Source organism: Gobio gobio (genome assembly GCF_949357685.1).
Source record: "Gobio gobio genome assembly, chromosome: 22".
Classification (NCBI taxonomy): domain Eukaryota; kingdom Metazoa; phylum Chordata; class Actinopteri; order Cypriniformes; family Gobionidae; genus Gobio; species Gobio gobio.
The window spans coordinates 26,668,613-26,688,905 of record NC_137118.1 but is presented as its reverse complement, the minus strand read 5'-3'; the positions used below and the strand labels follow the sequence as shown (position 1 = coordinate 26,688,905).

At 40.0% G+C, this 20,293-nt stretch overlaps 1 protein-coding gene across 1 annotated transcript in view; it reads right to left on the bottom strand.

Annotated features, from left to right (window-relative positions):
• tln1 (talin 1) overlaps window positions 1-20,293 on the bottom strand; it is a 125,390-nt gene that overhangs the window by 89,971 nt on the left and 15,126 nt on the right. The gene's annotated exons all lie outside the window — the stretch shown is intronic.

The window sequence follows — 20,293 nt, the reverse complement described above, 5'->3', positions numbered from 1 at the left end:
TGAATATAACAGCGTTTCCTCGGCATCGCGGCAACAACACTCCAGCCTAACTATACCACAACAGCGCCGCGATACAAAATGGCCTCACCCCCCCCCTTATTTAATATTCTCGGAGGAGGGGTTTATGTAAATATTGAGCCTGGTGATGTCAGCAAGCCCTGGAGGAATGTGTGTAGTCGCCTACTAGCCGTTTGCTGTAGTTCTTAGAAACTGATTTCTTTAAAAGCAAATATCTCCCTTTGCTTTAAACTTTGAACGTTGTAACTTTGCAGATGTTGTTTATGCTCAAGCAGCAACATTACACGTTAGCTAAAGTTAGAATAGTGAAATCGTGGTTTACCACCCCTTTAAATGTTATAATAGGGCTGCATAAATTGTGACTTGAATGGATAGTTCACCCAAACATGAAAATTCTGTCATTAATTACTCCTTCTCACGACGTTTCAAACCCGTAACACCGTTCATCTTCGAAACACAAATGAAGATATTTTTGATGAAATCGGAGCGCTCTCTGAGCCTTCAAAAGACAACAATTTAATGAACACTTTCAAGGCCCAGAAAGGTAGTAAAGACATCGTTAAAATAGTCCATGTGACTCCAGTGGTTCAACCTTAATTTTATGAAGTGACGAGAATACTATTTGGGAGCAAAAACAAACAAAAATAACGAATTTATTCAACAATTTTGTTCTAGCCGGTCAGTCTCCAAGTTTACGTTGTAAATACAGTGCAGCTCCTGCGTCAGCTTCAAGGCCCAGAAAGGTAGTAAAGACATCGTTAAAATAGTCCATGTGACTCCAGTGGTTCAACCTTAATTTTATGAAGTGACGAGAATACTATTTGGGCGCAAAAACAAACAAAAATAACGACTTTATTCAACAATTTTGTTCTAGCCTGTGTCAGTCTCCTAGTTTACATTGTAAATACAGTGCAGCTCCTGCATCAGCATCACACGCATGCGTCGGCTGCCATAGAATTCGAAAGCGCTGCACTATTTACAACTTAAACTGCGTAGGAGCAGGGCCGTTTGAAGGAATTTGGGGGCCCCAAGCAAAATGGACATGGAGGTCCCCCCAATACCAACCACTACCACCCAATACCAACCACTAGGTACCTGTGAATTGGCATTGAAACAGTTTACTGTCTGCTGCAAGTATAAAGTGACCAATATAATCTCTACTGCAGTATAAACTGATCAGTTTTGATCACTTTCTGACTGGCTTGTGCTGCGCACCACTAGTGTAAAACACATTCATACAGGGGCGGTTTGATGTTTCCTTTCCCACGCTCCAAAATGCACAAGCGTATTTGGTGGTATGGTAGTATTCTGAGACATACGTTTGGTTTTACTCATACCTAACCCAAGTTAGGTAGAGTTATGATGTGTGGTGCTACAAACTAAAGCCCAGACCTGAAATCTCAGTCTTTTGATGTCACAGCAGAATGCAGGGCACCAATTCAGTCACAGATCCTGTAATTCAATCCGTCTGATGGCTGTAGTGAACGTGACCTCTCAGTCACACACGCACGCACACACACACACTTCCTGCAGGTCCAGAACTGTAATTGAACAAGTGCAGAGAAGGGAAAGATCTTCAGGAAGGTCGAGGGTTTTTCTCACTGATTCACCTCACAGACCTACATGCCCGAGTCTTAAATGACACGCAGACAAGCACATGACCTCAGTACAACTAGGTCTAGGTTAGGGCTGTGCAATTAATTGAATTTCGATTTCGGCTCCCAACAATCACCAAAATAGTACAATCGAGAAAAAAAAGATTATTTTGCCATGTTCAGTTTTGCAAGAACACTCTTATTTTGTCTTGCGTTCTGAATGAAACGCGCACGCGCACATCCGCCCCTCCCGAAGCCACAAACTCTCTCAGGTCGTGAGTCTCGTGACTCGTGTGCATATCATCCGCTGGGATTTAAAAACTCGGCGCGAGTAAAGATGGCAGAAGGAGGGCAGTTACAGCAGCAATTGGTGAGCAAAAAAGGCTAAACCAAAGGACAAACCTCCGTTGTCTGGGAACAGTTTGGCTTCGAGGAATCAGACGACGGACATGGTAGTGGCAGCAACGCAAGGGAACACCACAAATTTGTTTAACCACTTGAAAATTAAACACAGTGACCTAAGACAATCTAATAAAGAAACAAAAACTGACGAGAGCAGGGGTGCCGTGTAAACGTCCTTTTTTTTCCTTCATATTTTTCAAATAATTCTCTCTTTGTAAACTTTGTTCAATGCATGCGAGTGCTGCCATATTTTCGAATATGACCAGTCATTTTCGCCGTCATCACCCGGGTTTAGTGCCAGAAGACGCGAATGAGAAGTCACGCGCGCTGTGAGAAAATGTGTCTCTGTGCACTCATCCGAAAGCGCGCACACGTCTCACAGCGCGCACATATTGAGTTCTCTTTCAAGTCTTGCTCTTGAACGGACAAACTCACACAAAACGTATGTCAACGTCCATCTTGATGAGTATCCTAGCAGACATAGTCTGTATATGCCTTAAGTAAACTTTATACAGTCGATAAAGACGACGCATATCCGATCATTAGGTCTTAAAGGGGCAGTAGCCTTTACTGCTGTCTGTTTAATGTCAAACAACAAAAGACAAGGACATCATTCACTGCTCTTGATTGAATAACTTTTGTAAGTTTAATAGGATTGATCTTTAATTTATGCACTCAAATATGCAATGTTATTTTACATTTGATACATTTCCAGGGTTTTTGCTACATTGAAAATTTTTTGGCGGCCGCCAAAACAAATTTTTGTCCCACCAAAGCCTTATTTGATCAGTTATTGTGATTTATGAGTGATGTAGAATAGATGACTGCTGCACTTGAGTTAACTGAGTGACAGAGAAAATGATCAGAGCTCCTACCTTGCTCGCATGCTCTCTGTCTACAAAATAAGCATTCTTAGCTTTCTAATGTTTCACATATTACGTTAATCAAAATCAAAAGGTCGGAAGACCAAATCCATGTTGCACGTGGCGCTATCAGACGTGGCGCTATCAGACGTGGCGCTATCAGACGTGGCGCTATCAGACGTGGCGCTATCAGACGTCTTCCTTTAATTACCGCTGGGTGTGAAATGCGCTCAAAAAACATTGACTGATTCTCTGACCAGCTGACATAAAGCATACTTTAAATAAACAGGAAACAAATCCTATCCGGTTATGAAGTGTTTTCTGTGTGTTGACAAATCTTTCGCGATGTTCTAAAGATGGGATTCACACACAACGCGTCTGCTAATGTCCGATTCGCGACCTAATGACTCCTTTGAACCGAATCATTTTAACGACTGGTTAGAACAACTGATCTGTCCAACACTGAACTCATGAATTAGTTTAATCATTTACTCTGAACACAAATGAAATGAGAACACAAGTGTGCTTACACAATTTAGCAAGAGTGGATAGTAAGAATTATTTTTAATTATCAACAGTCTTTCAGCTTATTTATGTGAACAATGTGTAGTAAAATAAATAGCCTAAAATCATTTAGTTTAGACTGGAGGGAGGTGAACCCAGAACAAATTTGTTGTTAGCTAGCTGATTGTATATGGCAGAAAATTGTATATGGCAGAAAATTAGGCTATTTGTTCATTTTTTAATACTCTTTTTTTAATATTGATATGATTACCAAAACAATTATCAGTAAATGGTGTAAAAATGAGGAACAAAAAACAAACATCAAGGTATCAAAATAAGATAAGCAAAAGTTACACACTTTCTTTGAATTTATTTCAAATTTTTTGTCAGTATTGTGCTTGCAGATCAAGTGGGTAGGGTATTTTTTTTTACCGTGCGTGTGTGTGTATGGATGACCATGTCTGTCAGCCACCACCGAAGACCATTTTTGACCCAGGAAAAACCCTGATTTCTGTACCTGAAAACTAATGTTAGACGTACCTGAAAAACCTGAAAACCATATCTAGCCGAACTATATTGTTGATCTTATTTATTTGTGGTTATAATTTTTACTTTTATACTTTGATTTGAATATATGTTATTATTTATTTTAATAGTTCAAAAAGTACAACAAATGTTACAATTTCAATTGAATTGTTGAAAGGTGTCTTTTTTAACAAATGCAACACATTCCCAAAGTCATGTGAAATAATCGTGTTACATAATCGTGATTTCAATATTGACCAAACAGACAGACACAGACACACTACACTCACAGACAGACACACACTCAACTCACAGACACACTCCACTCACAGACAGATAGACAGACAGACAGACACTCCATTCACAGACACACACTCCACTCACAGACAGACAAACTCCACTCACAGACAGACAAACAGACAGACAGACACACTCCACTCACAGACAGACAGACACACTCCACTCAAAGACCCTCCACTCACAGATAGACACAGACACACTCCACTCACAGACAGACACACACTCAACTCACAGACACACTCCATTCACAGACAGACACACACTCCACTCACAGACAGACACACACTCAACTCACAGACAGACACACACTCAACTCACAGACAGACACACTCAACTCACAGACAGACACACACTCAACTCACAGACAGACACACACTCAACTCAGACACACTCCATTCACAGACACACACTCCACTCACAGACAGACACACTCCACTTACAGACAAACACACTCCACTCAAACACACTCCACTCACAGACCGACAGACAGACAGACAGACAGACTCTCTCACAGACAGACTCTCCACATTGCCAGTGTTAATATTTGAATCGCTGAATCCATACAAATCTCAATGACTTCTCTGTGACTGGATCACTTTAACAGATATCACTAGTGGATGGCACCTATCCCACATCATAAAGCAACTAACCATTCAAATACTTCAAGGTAACATTACAAAAACATGAGATTGAGAAATAGGAGTTTCCACATGATTCAGTGCCTGTGTCATTTTTTCCCCTTGTTGGAAGCATTTCTTCACCATGACTTCCACACCCAGAGTGGACGGTCCCTCTCAGAGCACTTGATCTATGAAATAGCCCAGCATAGTCACTTAACCACAGCACTTTCAACAACATCTCCTCCCAGCTCTGCTGTCACAGATTTTATGGTACATCAACAACTGTGGAAAAACCACAACACTTAAACAAAAGAGAACTGCTAATGAAACAATCGCAACACTGTAATGCAGTATAGAACGCAAAGAGTGCAAAACAATGGTATGTCAGGCACTGCATTAAATCAATTGAAAACAACTGCAAATCAATAACTCTAATCATGTGGAATTGCGGTTCAGAGCAAAAACATGTAGCCCGGTCGCTATTCAGCAGGGTTCGTGAGGAGTCATTATTCAGAAATGTCTTGTGTCTGTAATCGTTTGATATTTGATGTTTAAGTTGCTGGAGCATTTCAGCATTTTCAACAATAGATTAAACAAATCCTTACAGTCAGAGTTTGAGTTCATCTGCAGTATTAATAACATCGCCGCAAGATCTAGTGGAAAGCATTCAAATTCAGCGCAGGATAAACACTGCCATGAACGAACAAGTTTAAAAGACTTTTCAGTCCAAAAATCATTCACCATGGATTTAATGTAATGCTAACTGTAACCATGGTATTGTGGTATTGTGGCAGAAACATTTGAATGTTTTTACATTATTCATCTCAGGGGTTGTACAACCTTGAGAGTGAAACTAAAGCACTTTTCAATGAATTTCAAGTGCTTCACACTTTTTCCAGCACTTCAAAGCTCTAAATATTATCCAATTTTAATATTATTTTTAAGGTGATGACATGTAAAACTAAAAGTTTACAGATGTAGGAAAACACTGTAGCAAACAAACTTTTCTCCAAAAGAAAAAGACATGAAATAACCACTATAACCAGTAGATTAATTAAAAATTAAAATTAAAAATTAAAAATTAGTTTTTGCACGTTACTGATGTTAATAAAAGTTAATTTTATCTGCATCTCAATTCAAGCTCGGTGCTTTACTGTCAAACTTCCAATAAACAAACATGTATTATTAGCTTTCATAATCATAAAATTAACTTTATGTTTAAAAATCCCCCTGCGCAACAAAATCTGGTGCTGGCACCACTATCTGTAGAACTTAGTGGAACCTAATTGCCACAAACTGCTCTCTAATGTTAGTCTTGAGCCTTGTAAATGGTTGCAACTTTTTCAGAAAAAAAGTTCCAGAACCTAAAGATGTTCTCCAGAACCACGTGTCTTTATACAGTCCAAGTCCTATTGTGATGCTCTGAATGGTTCACGGTGGACTATAGGGCAATACGGTGTACATTCAACAATGTGTAATGTGAAGAGGACTATTCAAATAAAACTTGACTTGACTGGACTTGACTGACTTCTTCATTGAGCTGTACTGTTACCTCAATATGCACTTGACAAGTGGTGCAAGGCAAGTTTTTATATAGCACATTTCATACACAATGGCAATTCAAAGTGTGTTACACAGAAATGGAATTAAAATATTCATAAGCAAATAAAAATAAAAGTATAATATATTTGGAGTGGAAGAAAATGGAGAGTCAGGTTCGCGATTTGACCATTTATATCAGGTAACTGTGCATTTGAACAGTACCCTTGCAGACAAATCTTCCTGGACTGACTCCAGGGCTAACTCCCATACTTCTTGGGAATATCCTGGACAAGATCGCTCTCCCTTCTCTCAACCAAGTCCAGTCATACCTCAAACTGAGTAGGATCACTGAGAAACATCCTGCTCAAGGTTCGGGTTCAATAACTAGTTCTTCCAATGTTTCATCGGTTCAGACTCGCGCTGGGATTGGTGTAAAATCGGCGTCATCGTTACCGTCTTTACAGTGTGTACTGTTGCTGAGCTTTAGGCCTAGTCCACACGTACACGGGTATTTTTATAACCAGGTATTTTTCCTCCTCAGTCTTAAAAAACAATCGCCTCCACTCAAGCACGGTTTTAAAAAAATCTCTGTCCACAGCACTGATGCACTGAGGGATGCCATGGGCTCAGTGAAACCCTTTTACAAGTTCCTTTACTGGACTCAGTGACAGGTAACTGTATATACACAGGGGCAGGGCCCAAGTGGACTGTAATAGCTTCACACACTTGCCTTACTATTTTGTATTATTGAATTCTGGCGCCTCTGTTCTGCAATACAATGAGATAACTGTGCATGTATCTGTATACATGTGATAAGCGCTGTTAGCAGAGTTATTAAAAGCTACGTCCGCCATTGCATAGACTCCACTCATGTAAATAAAAGAGATAACGGCGCACAATCTGACGTCAAACAAAGGGGAGAACGGCATACACTTCGACTTAACAAGACGAAATCTCCGGTTTCACCGTCCACACTAGGGATGTTAACCGATGACCGTTTGACCGATGGTTGACCGCATCAACGTTAACCGATCAAAGTTGTCGGTTGTCGGTTAAAAAAAATAATTAATCTCTAAATTAGGCTATTATAGACAGTAGACTAAACACTACTATAGTTAGCCATCTCATTCCAAAATCTTCTTGTGTGAAGTGAACAAATCCCTCACACTCAATTTTTCATAACTCGACTGTTTGTACTTAATAAACCAATAAAAACATTTGGCGCGAGGTCACAGCGTTTGGGTTTGCGCGCTCACAAGGTTTGCGGTTAGAGCCAGGGCAGAAGACAGTATGAAGCGTGCAAAGAAAAGTAGTGTTGTGTGATACAGTGCTTAATTAGAAGGCACACAGTGAGTTAGACCTGCCTTGGCTGGTGCGTCTTTTACGCATTCTGAAGGTGCCTGTTTTATCCATTGGTTTTATCGTGTTGCAGTCTATTAGACAACATTCCGCATAAGATGGGCTTACATTTGGAAATATATTACATCTACATTTCAGTGGTAACACATAAGGTGTTGATCATCATCTTTCTTTATTATTGTTAGCACTACCTCGAACTAAAGCGGCGTCTCTTCGGAGCTGTCATTTTCTTAAATGAGCCGCGGCAATGTTTCAAATGAGCTTCTAACGCTAGACAAATGCCTTTATTTTCAACGTGATCACCTTGTACCCAAACCATTTAGAAACTAAGGAGCCATTTGTCCTCCGATTACAAACAAGCCGCAAGTCCTCCGCGCCGCGTTTGCGGGACTCATGTTTCGCGCTGTTGGGGATTTTAAGTGACGTGAGTGGAAGGCAGGCGGCGGCGCCGGGACAGTGTGTGAGTGTGAGCGGGAGGCAGAGCGGCAGAGAGATGCGACAGAGTTGCGAAATTGCAGGCGCGGCTCGCGGCTGTTATTTCAAATAGCGCAGCATATTTTAAACTAATCGGTTAACCGAAAATTTTTAGTTTTCGCCATCCCTAGTCCACACGACAACGCTGTAACCGGAGTTTCTAAAATCTTCACCCTGGCCGAAGTTTTCAAAAAATTCCAATTTCAGTAACCGGATACTGCGTTTGTATAAAAATACCCGTGTTCGTGTGGACAGGGCCTTAGGAAGCCTCCTGACAGAGCTGGAGTTTAGTTATGGTAATGGCATTTGTTGGTAACTGTTTTTGAGCTTTGATGCATGTAAACCTGTTGTTGGAGACCTCCCAAACTAAATTAGGAAACTTTAAAATAGCATAATAGGGGCACTTTAAAACAGTTATAAGAAGAATTTGAAAGAAATAAAAACATGATACGGGTACAAAAGAATTAAAAGAGTAAAAAGATGCCGATGTATAGTGGCACAGTAAAAAAAGTAATACAAAGAATACAAAGAAAAAAGAATAAAGAGACAGTGCAACAAACATACTGAGGTGTGAAACCACTCTATGCACTAGGACCACTGTTAACATGCACTGCCGAGTCAATTCCTGTGGCCAAAGACAGTTTAACCATGTAGTGTTAAGTGTCCATGACACCATTTCTTTCTTTGTTCGCAGGCTGCAGCGTCTCACTCAGTTCTCAGATCTGAATGACATGTCGGTTCAGTACAGGATGGAGTCAGCAGTCATGATAACTTTGTATGTATTAACATCTTGTAATATGGGACACAGCCTGATGGCCTGTTAAGCAATGGCTGTACGAGTGTCATACAGCGGTCACACATGCCCAGTCAAATCATATGAAAAGTCAGCATCTATTTTCACAGCACAAGTCTGGTGTCGCAGAGCTGCTTCCTTTAACAACTGAATCACAACACATTAGGGGGGGAAACTCTGAGTCTGAAACCCCTTCCACACACACAGAACTTCCACATGTGCAGTGGTGAAAATGGCACTGCATTTGCTCGGTACACAAGAACACAGAACCAAAAGACCAGTACCGAAAATCTTCTGTACGAATACATGATCACCCCTAATGGTTTGTCATATTTATTTGCTTGGTCAAAGGCTGTACGGTTATATGAAATAACTGAAATAGTTTGGTGAGGTGATGTGGAACTGTAAAGCCCAAAGTATATTTGGCTTGTCTATGCACATCTGTGCGCAGGAAGCTTTTTTCTAGCGGTGTAGATTTGACTGCAGTTCTCCAAATGGTTGATTATGAGTTCCCTTTTTTTTTAACTTTAGTTAGCGTGTAATGTTGCTGTTTGAGCATAAACAACATCTACAAAGTCACGACGTTCAACGTTCAAAGCAAAGGGAGAAATTTTATTTTACAGAAATCGACTACAACAAGCTTCTTCATGTGTTAGTGACATCACAAACCCTAACATTTACATAAATCCCGCCCCCGGGAACACGCAACAAAGGGTGTGCGGCCATGTTGAGAGCAGGAAGAGTTGTTGTAGAGCACATTTGGGAGTCTGCTCAAGCTGTCGCATCCGTCTTTTCACATTTATTGCAATACAGTACATAACACAAACACAATAGCATGTCATAAAAGCAAGATGACAACATAAGTTATAACCATAATTAAACTAAACTATACCTGCTCTATCCTCATGCAGCATATATTCTCTGGCTCTGTGCATCTTACAACAGTTCCCACACGTCATGACAGAATATGATAATCAATGACTTGAAGATAGTTAACTTCACATATCAGCTACATAAATTCATCAACTAACCATTCAGAAACGTCCTGTTGCTTTCTTCATGTTGTCACTTCTTCTTGAGTCTCTCCATCATTGTCCGACTCTGGTTTGAACATAAAAGGCTGGACAGTTTCTGACATTTTCTGCGTTCCGCCCTCCTCTTGGACCAGCAGCACATTTGAATTTAAAGGGACACACACCAAGTTTTTGCTCACCCTCAAAAAGTGACAAATTTAACATAATATAAAAAATGATCTGTGGGGTATTTTAAGCTAAAACTTCACATACACACTCTGGGGACATCAGACTTATTTTACATCTTGGAAAAATGGGCATTATAGGACTAATTTTTTCCCAGGTTAATGTTTTTATAACAATTCCTTAATTTGTGCAAAGTCATAAGAATTTCAAGGAATGCCAATAATTGTGGCACGTGTGTATTGAAGAAAACTTATTTAGCTTTTTTTATTTCAATTAAAGGTTCACAAAAGGATGAATGACTAAGAGGACCAACAGAAGGCATTTTTCTACAGCGTTTTGTTTAGGATACCACTATTAGTGAAGGGTACTGTATTGGGAGACGGTCATGCAGTAAAGGCCCAGACACATCAAACCAGCATCAAAGAACTAGATGCAAGTGATGCATCTGTGTCAAAAAGTTTCGCTTGAACACATCATGAAGACTACTGCAAACAGCCAACTAGCATTTATGTTTTGCTCCTGTGTGGGAGGAAATAACTCTCCATACCAGCAAGTGGCAGTCGTCTGTATTCATCATTCACAAATGGAAACTGGAAGAGCTTGTACTACGGATATACAGACCAACAACTAGGCCAGCAGGCTCTCAACGACGGCCTGGTTTTGGCCAATAATCAGCTGTGTGTGTCACGGCATTAAGCCGCAGCAGTGCCATCAAACTGTGAATTCCCACAGTGGTGTGTGAGGTCTGAGCATCTGATGACTTTTGCAGGAAGGCTGAACATCTGTTGCATGTAATCTGCAGGACAAATCCAACGGCTTTAATCTTACTGGACACATTAACAGATAATAGCTTCATCTAATGCCAGAATTATCACACAACCATATCAGAATCATGATAAAAGCCAATCCAACGTGAACCAATGTGAGCGCAAATATTGACGTATTTCAAAAAGACAACACTTTATGAAAAGGCGAACAGTAGCGATACACTGGAAGGTTGGCCGCTGAAAATGTGAATAAAATAACCTTGACAGACAGAAACAAACAAACGCTGACGTAAAGAAAAAGCAGCGTGTGTAATCTGATCCTGGTTTAATCATATTTAGTGTAAACGGCATCTGATGACGAAGAGGGCTGGTATTTACAGTTGATGAGAGGCGCGTGTCGCTCTGATGTGTGACTAATGTGTGTTCAAATGCTTCTGCAAAGTCCTAGTCTATGTTTAGCATTACAATAACCTGGACCACATTAGTTATTTATGCATTAAAAAAATACTGTTGTCTGGCATTCTTGGCTGTGAGTGCACACAAGAAAACTCTGTATTCAGCATTATATAGCCATCGGCCACCCTGTTCTCTTGAGATAAATATCAGCCAATGAGTAAAACCCATTATGCGTTTCTCATCAACTTCTGTGTAATAGGTGAAGTTAGCAATGCCACAATACACTTCACACAGTGCAAAACGGCAGTGTATTTATAGGTTATGTGTGTTCTGGAGAGCTCACACAGTTCTGACAAAGTCATGGTCAGCTGGACCAGTGACACACCTTCATGCCACTCCTAGAATAGACACTGTAGAACTTCAGTAAGGCAGTTTGTGGCTCTGCACTCATGCATGCTTACAAACAGGTCCGTTGTCGGTTGGCAATGATAATGTTCAGGGCTCGACAATAAGGACTGCCCGATGGACCGGGGCCAGCGTGAAAGACACTCGGGCCAGTTGATGGAACTGTCACCCGCCCGCTCAGGCCAGTGCTGCATCTTCACTGAAGTTGATAATTATTCACACAAAATTATGTCAAAATGCCTTATCAAGTATCATCATAAACATAGTAAATTATGTTTAAATGAATGTAAACATGAAATATGCCAGTCACCACCAGCGTTTTTGTCATTTTCAACCTGCAAATATATCAAAAGAAAGAACAGACCCTCTGCTTTATTCTAGCTTCATGCATTCTTTTTTTATCAACACTTGAATGTGGGTAAGTTTCGTGAAAAAAAGCAACATTTTGAGAAAAAAGAGGAGGAAAATTATGTTTTTGTCAAAGACTACATCCGGATGGGATTCAGAACGATGATCAAACACAGATGGAGTAGATCGAGTCCATCAACACCCCCAAAGCTTCAGTCCTATTGCTCGTCCTGGGTTGAAGTTTAATTCAATAACACAGCCGTTTTGATTTAGATGCTGTTTATTGCTGATGATCTTATTATTTTTTCATATGCATCTGCTTATATGAGATCTCTGCTTCTTCTTCACCCGTGTTTTGATCTGGAGATTCTGTACTCGTTCAGGAGATGTGTAATAGCGCCCTCTACCATAAAACAGGGAAATCCGGAAAATATCGTCAATGGCAGGGAAGCATTTTCTACTTTTATACAGTCTATGGTTCTCTCATAAAAGACGAGATAAGATTTTTTAACCACTGGCCCGACTGGGTCAATAGAAAAAATCCTTAGCGTTGAGCCCTGATGTTGTCCCATGCCCTGTGATGAGGGGGCCCACTAAGGTTCCCTATGGTATAGCCTACTCCTATAAATGTTCTCCCGAGATTTATGATTTTAGTGATGACTCAACTAATGTAAAATTCATCCAACTCTTTGCTGCAGCACTTTTTTCTGTTGTACAGAAGCAGCTCCAAAGAAAAGCAGGCACATTAAATGTGTAAGATTTTTGGATTAAAATATCCAAAAACCACTAGACCAATGTTTTGTTGACTTGTGTACTTAAATTATCCCAAATGTTTCCATTAATGTTTAAATCCAGAGAAATAAGCAATTTTAACCAGGACATGGACCGTGTCCGTGCATCGCCCATCAATGACATCATACCCACGTTTCCCTCAATTTCCAGCAGAAGGTCTAGGGATGAAACGGTATGAAAATTTCACATCACGATTATAGTGAACCAAATTATCACGGTTATCAATATTATCACGGTTTTCTTCAAATGAGATGATAGTGTTCAAAAAGAACAGATGCACACACTTAAAACATGTCAACAAGTTTTATATTTGAAAATCAACAAACAACAAATAAATAAAGCAGCTCTATGCACTTTTTAAGCTAGATTCTATTCTGTGGCATTTCCTTCCTTATAATGGGCGTCGTCAATAGCAACGCATAAATAATAATAATTTGGTGTAAATATAATCTCTAATATTATCTCTGATGAGAATATCAGCTATGACACATTTAAATCTAGCATATTTTGTGCATGAGCCCAAACAGTATCCTAGTGAAATAATGCATATCCATATTTTCATATGATTTGAGTTTATTTATTAAATATCAAAAATACCTGACCACTAGTCCTAGATTAACACTTTACAGCTGGTTTTATGACCGTAAGTCATTCTCTTCAAATGCTATAGAAGTTAGAAACGTCTATACCAATCTTGTATGCAACTTTAGAGACGGTGTTATGCCAGTCATATCAGATGCGCTGCAGTTCTGCTGTATTTGTTTGAAACTTTTTTCGCTGCTGAAATAGAACAAAAACAGTCAACAACTGTATGATGAATGAATCTCCTGCGTACATCGCACGGTCATCTCTGGTTTGAGTGCAGATTTCAGTGAGTGAGCGGCGAGCACTCTGAACAAAACTCTGGCTAATCTGAACACCTCTGATTATTAGAAACACGTGTGGTTGGTTATAATGCGTAACGCGATTATAACAGATGGCTTTTGAGAAGACTATAATAAGTTCAACCGCCAAAGAGGCTAGTGTGAGTGGTAGTAATACCAGACGTAGTTTTGGTATTGAAGTCAAAGTCCACTTGCCTTGCGTTCGCAGATGTGAAGGGTTTCCCCCTATTACATTGACTTTATTCTGGCATGTTCCGCAGACACGGTGACCATCTTCGATTAAGTTCTCAGGAACCGCTCTCCAGTGGTTCAAGTGGTCCAGTGGTTCCGGGCCTCCAGGAACTTGCGTTCTGCCAGTGAACGACGCCTTGTGGTGCCATACCAGAGAGGCATGAAATCGCTGTCACGGACCTTTTCCTGGACCGTTCCCACCTGGTGGAATGACCTGCCTATCTCAATTCGTGCGGCCGAGTCTGTAGCCATTTTCATAAAACGTCTAAAGACACATCTTTTCCAGCAACACCTGACCGATCGAGAATAACACTTATCATTCTATTCATTGTCTGTCTGTCTAATTTATTTTAAAAAAAAAAAAAAAAAAAATTCTGTCCTGTGCTAGACTAACTGAGACTTGTTACAGCACTTGCATATTGCTGATATTGTTGCCCTTCGACTGCTCTAGCTGCTTCTATTGCCCTCATTTGTAAGTCGCTTTGGATAAAAGCGTCTGCTAAATGACTAAATGTAAAATGTAAATGTAAGTTTCCCTCAGGACTTTTGTAAAAGCCAAAATATGACCACACCTCAGATTTGGTCCTTTTAGAAGGCTGATCTCCCGAGCGCTGTCACTGCCTCCTGCCATTTCTTCTAATTCAAAAAACAACGTTGCGCCTGCACCAGATTGACGCTGACTGGACAGGATTTACCGCACGTTTTCAAAATTGTGATAATCATGAGCGGTTTTAATGATAATTCATTTTTAAACAATATTACTAACCGTCAGTACATTTTATCGTGGTTTATTGTGAAACCAGTAATCGTTCCATCCCTAGTCTGGACTCTATCGCAGCTTTCATTGGTCAAGAACCGGCCAAAAGGACGTTTGACTGACATGTAACGCAACCAATCACAGTTCGTTTTGTTCCGCATCATAGTTAGGGGCGTGAAAATTTAAAGTCAATGTCCCTGCAATAACAGACCGGCGTGCATCTATAAATTCTTCATTCAAGAATGCTGTGCAAGTTTACTGCAACAATGGAGCTGCAAACTTCACATACTTTTGAAAATCCAGCGTTTAGTTGATCCTGGTTAGTGCTCAGTCACAGTTAAACACGATGGCGTTCTTCTTCCACGAGGGAGTTTGGCGTCACGGCATTTGTTTCCAGGCGAATCGCTTTCACTTTCATCCAAAGTTTGTCAAGAAAATGCTTTTAAAAGCCTTGCCAGTTTGAATATTGAAGCGGTTGTGCACTATTCAAAAACAACAATACGGAAAACTTATCCGTTCAGTGCTCAGCTTTTTTCTGTGACACGGAGAGTTGAGCCGTGTCGCGTCTTTGACAACGAGCGATTACAAAAAGAATCGATAGCTGCAGCCCTAACGTGGAGTCTGAGGCTGAGACTACTGTTTGGATACATTCATCGACAGAAAACTAATCAGTTATATAGCTCAACACAGTTAGTCTTATTGTTTAAATCTCGTTTTCTTAATTTACTGCGAATATCATGATATTATCGATATCGATCTAGCTTACTGCAGTGCGCAACAAGTGTCTCATAGTAGCCACCGAGTGAACGCACAGAGTAGCATTATAACATAACATTCAAATATATCTAATATGATAAAACAGTGCTGCATTACCACACATACGCATGACCGGAAGAAGTAGAAGCGGCCGTTTTCCAGCATTGATATTTGACCAATGTTTCACAATAAAAAACGTTATCACAGTTTGTCACATTGATATGAGCTCATGTGCTTAATAGTAATGCGCTCAGTCTGATAATGAATTCGACTACTGGAAGAACAAAGATATGTTATACAAAGATATGATATGCATGCAGAAATGCTGTGAACAAACTTTAGAACGGAAAATAGAATACCACGGAAATATGATCTCTTGTGGATAAAACATTTGAACACTCTCCGTCTTTTGTTGGGAGGAAACATTAGGCATCTCTTCAGCACAATATAGTGCTATACTTTCACTTTAATCTGTTAACTGTCACCCCTTTTTAGAGCATAGATCTGAAACTAAAGAAGACACTCAGCAAATTATTGCAGAAGTGAAAGCAGCTTCAGATAATAAAAGTGCAAAGTAATAGAAGTTTAATTTTACTGTAAAGCAATTTTTACAAAATATTTCTTTTACTAATTAATTTGGACTCTAAAATTGCTACAAAATTAAAGCCACATGTCTAACCAAGTTATATTGTCTAACAGTCAGAGTTATATTAATACATATCCTGACTCTTCCAAGCTTTATAATGGCAGTGAACGGGCCCACCAGTTTGAAGCTCAAAAAAGTGCATCCATTGTACGTCTTCTGGGAAGTGACGTACTGTAATCTGATGATTGTCGGTGCAGTGTGAATCCAGTAGTGCACCGATGACATCAAAACCCGGAAGTAAAATTCACCCCTGGTTCCCTCAAAAAACAATTTCAATTTATAAATGAAAATAAAACCTGTGGTTAACCTTACTTGAAGTTACTTTGACGTTTTGTTCTACAGTGCAAAATGCACACTTGCACCCCAAACGTTCTCATTACTCATTAGAATATAAAATAAACAACTTCTTCAAAATTCGTATTTTTGGTATGGGTGTGTAATTTAGGTTGTAGAACAAAATGTCAAAGCATCATCAAATTAGGATTACCACAGGTGTTATTTTACTCATAAACTGAAAAAGCCCATAGGAAAATCTCGAGGAAACAGTTTTCACGATTCACATGATGAATTGGAGTGTTTAAGCTTTGGAACGATACCTAATTTATGACGATAACTAAAATATGTGGTTGCTTGCACTGGGACACTAAGAGTTAACAGGCTATAAACAAAACACACTTTAAGGGTGCTTCACACTTGGCTCGATTGACTGGACCAAACCGGAGTTCGATTGCTCCCCCCTCCCCCTGCTGGACTGTGTTCATATTATGTTATGTACTGCGAATGTACTGAAAATGCTCTAAAGAACGCTGAAGACGAGCAGAAATGAAATCTACAGCTCATTTCTACAGCTCGGAAGACCGCGTTCACATCATCCAAACGTAGCGAACTCTGACGTCAATCGAACCCGGGTGCGCACCAAAACTGCTAGTGTGAAAGCACCCTAAATGGAGCTGTTTGAAAGGCTCCATCACACCAGGAATAGGGATGGGCAACAGTGGTCGAGTAATCGAGTACTCGAACGTGACAGCGATCATGAGAACGATGATCGCCCTGAAAAAAATATATTTGTCTCTTTTTTTATTGGTTATTGCGTCGTTTTGCGCGGTACCGGAGGTCTGATTGGTTAGCGTTATAAAACACGCCTCCAGACCGCGGCGAAATAAAGTGAAACTGAGGCGTGCAGCACTGCAGTGATGTCTGGAATCACTGTGATCATTAAATGGTTAGTGCAAGACGTGCAGCGCCAATCTGTCACAGCCTACATAGCATTATAATGAGAACACGATGGAAATGGAAAGCTGTAAATGATCTGTGCTCAGTTCCCCATGTATCAGCTGATCCACAGAGAAACTAGCGAGAACACTCACTAGCGCGTGAAGTTCATGTGCGCATTCGCGTCCTTTTCTACAGATGCACGTTGTAAGATTACTTTTATGTTGTCTATATCTGATTAATCTAATATAAAAAGCATTTGGTTGAGCTTAATAAGCTAGCAAAGCGCTGCCGTTATACCGGCGGTTGTTCATTCTCTTCAGTTTCAGCTCAAACGCATATTTCATGCTCGACATGATGGTTTAGAGACAGTCATATTCTTTTTAGATTAGCAATTTTTTTTTTGTTTCTCAGACACATTGATATTAGTAATGCAGCAGTGCTATACTGTTCTCGTATTTTTTAACAGTAGACCTACAGTTATTTAAAGTTGTTTTCGTTATGAGTTCGAAAACGCGCAGTGATGTCTGTAAACGCTTCGATCATGAATAATAAAATTAAGTGCATGATGTGCAGAGTCAATCTGTCAAAGCATTATAATGAGAATACGATTTTAATAAAATGTAGTTTCTGTGTGCTTTCGTTGTCCGTGTATCAGCGTTGTTAAGGGAAGAGCGCATTCAAAATGTTCTGTTTCAAACCCTTCGCCTGTCAAATCTAGCACGCTGAAGTTCACGTGCACATTCACGTCCTTTTGTGTTGATTTATGTCGTAATAGGTTCATAATAATCTTCATATTAATATTGATATAGGGTGCGTTTGGTTGAGTTTATTAACCAGTTAGTAAGCTCTGCAGGGTGGTGTTATTTCACAGTTTCAGCTCAAAGGCAATGCTCGATATTACTGACTATTTGAGACGGTCATTTTATAAAGATGTTTATTTTTCAAAGACATTTATGCATCATAATCTAGCAGTTATTTTTTGTTTTATATGTTCATGTTTTCATATACCTGTTTTCATGTCACGTTTGTATTTGTCCACAACCATTTTCATAACAGTTTTCATTATCTCAATGACGGACATGCCCCGCCCCCTGCACATGCCCCGCCCCCGAGTACTCGAGTACTCGTTTTTGAGACCTATCGATGATCGAAATGAGAAATTGACAAAAATGCCCATCCCTAACCAGGAATATCATGTTTTCTAGAGCATCACTCTAAATTTCTAATGAAAGCTTATACGCATCTGCATCCACAAATGTGTCTGTAGTGAGGTGATTTCTCATGGCTCATGAGAAGATATGCCCAGTGACATGAAGCCACATTCCTCTGGCCACTTTCCCACACAAACAGGAAGTCTTCAGTCGCTCTTCCGTCATGTGTCGGTCTTCTATGCAGCTATCTAAGAAATGCAGCTGTTGTCTCTCTAACACACAAAAACCATCTGCTACAGCACAGACCAGCTCTCCTAAAACTCCTAACACAAACACTGCATGTCACAAGCTCTGGCTTTATAACATTACCAGAACAGACATGAGACTCTGTTCCAAAAATGTAGAAAGCCGTCCATGTAGGCGGTTTTTTTAAGGCATCATAGACATGCCTAGATGCATTCCATACCATAACAAGGTTGGGCGATGTCTTCCAAATTGGCATCAGACGATGTGTACAGTTAAACATCGCGATGGACAATGACATTGGGGGGTTGCGTTTGAGCGTCAAGCTCTGTTAATGCCGAGCTCAAACAGCACGATTTTCAAACTCGTCGGATCACTGCTCTTTTCACACTGCATGAATATCTGGGGTAGTAGGGGTCGACCGATATGGATTTTTTAGTGCCGATACCGATTTTTTTTCATCAGCCTTAGCCGATGAGCGATACGGGCTGCCGATTTTCTTGAGCCGATATTTGAAGCCGATACTGCTTTTGCTCCCTCAATTTACAACATAAAAAATGACACAATGATCAGGATGATAATTTAAAATTTACAATTTAAAAAAAGGAACATTAATTGAACTAAAAAAAAAATCAATATTTAACAAATAGTAAAAACAGGTGAGGTAGAACAAGAAAAAAAAATAGTTCAGTGGTGAAAATAAATTCTGAAAATAAATATTTAAGCATAAATAAAATTATTACACTATTGCACACAGTATCAACAAGCAAGCAGCATAATAAAGTGTACGCTGACTGTACTATACTTCATTTTAAAACTATTTACAACCTAGTCATTTAATGGTTACACTCTAAAAAATGCTGGGTTAAAAATAACCCAAGTTGGGTTGAATATGGACTAACCCAGCAATTGGGTTGTTTTGACCCAGCGGTTGGGTTAAATGTTTGCTTAAAACAACCCAATTGCTGGGTTAGTCCATTTTCAACCCAACTTGGGTTATTTCTAACCCAGCATTTTTTAGAGTGTAGGTTCACTTAACTTAATCTCTTGTAGAGCAACACCAGCGGTAATTCAGGAAAAAAATCTCCCAATGCTCCACGTGAAACGTCATTCTTTCGACCTTTTACCATTGTGTCAATTCTCAATTGATTTTGATTAATATGCACGAGGGAGGGAGAGCAAGACAGTTTGAAGACGGTGAGAGCTGCCCTGTGGACGCCTGTCTGTAAATAATGCAGGGAAAAAAATATCGGCCAACGCAGCAGCCTTGTATCGGCCGATGCCGATACACGTAAAAATATCGGCCCGCAAAACCTGTTCGGCCTAAAATCGTGCAGTCTGAACTCGGCATAATGTAGCGCACGTCTGGAGAAAGAGAATGAGCACAGAGTTTAAAGGGCTTGAATGAAGCGTGATTGGCTTTAGATAAAAATCCCGATACCGGCTCAACATTGTGATATCTGTCAGCGATGTCTGGACGATGACATCGTCAATCGGCCCAGCCCTAA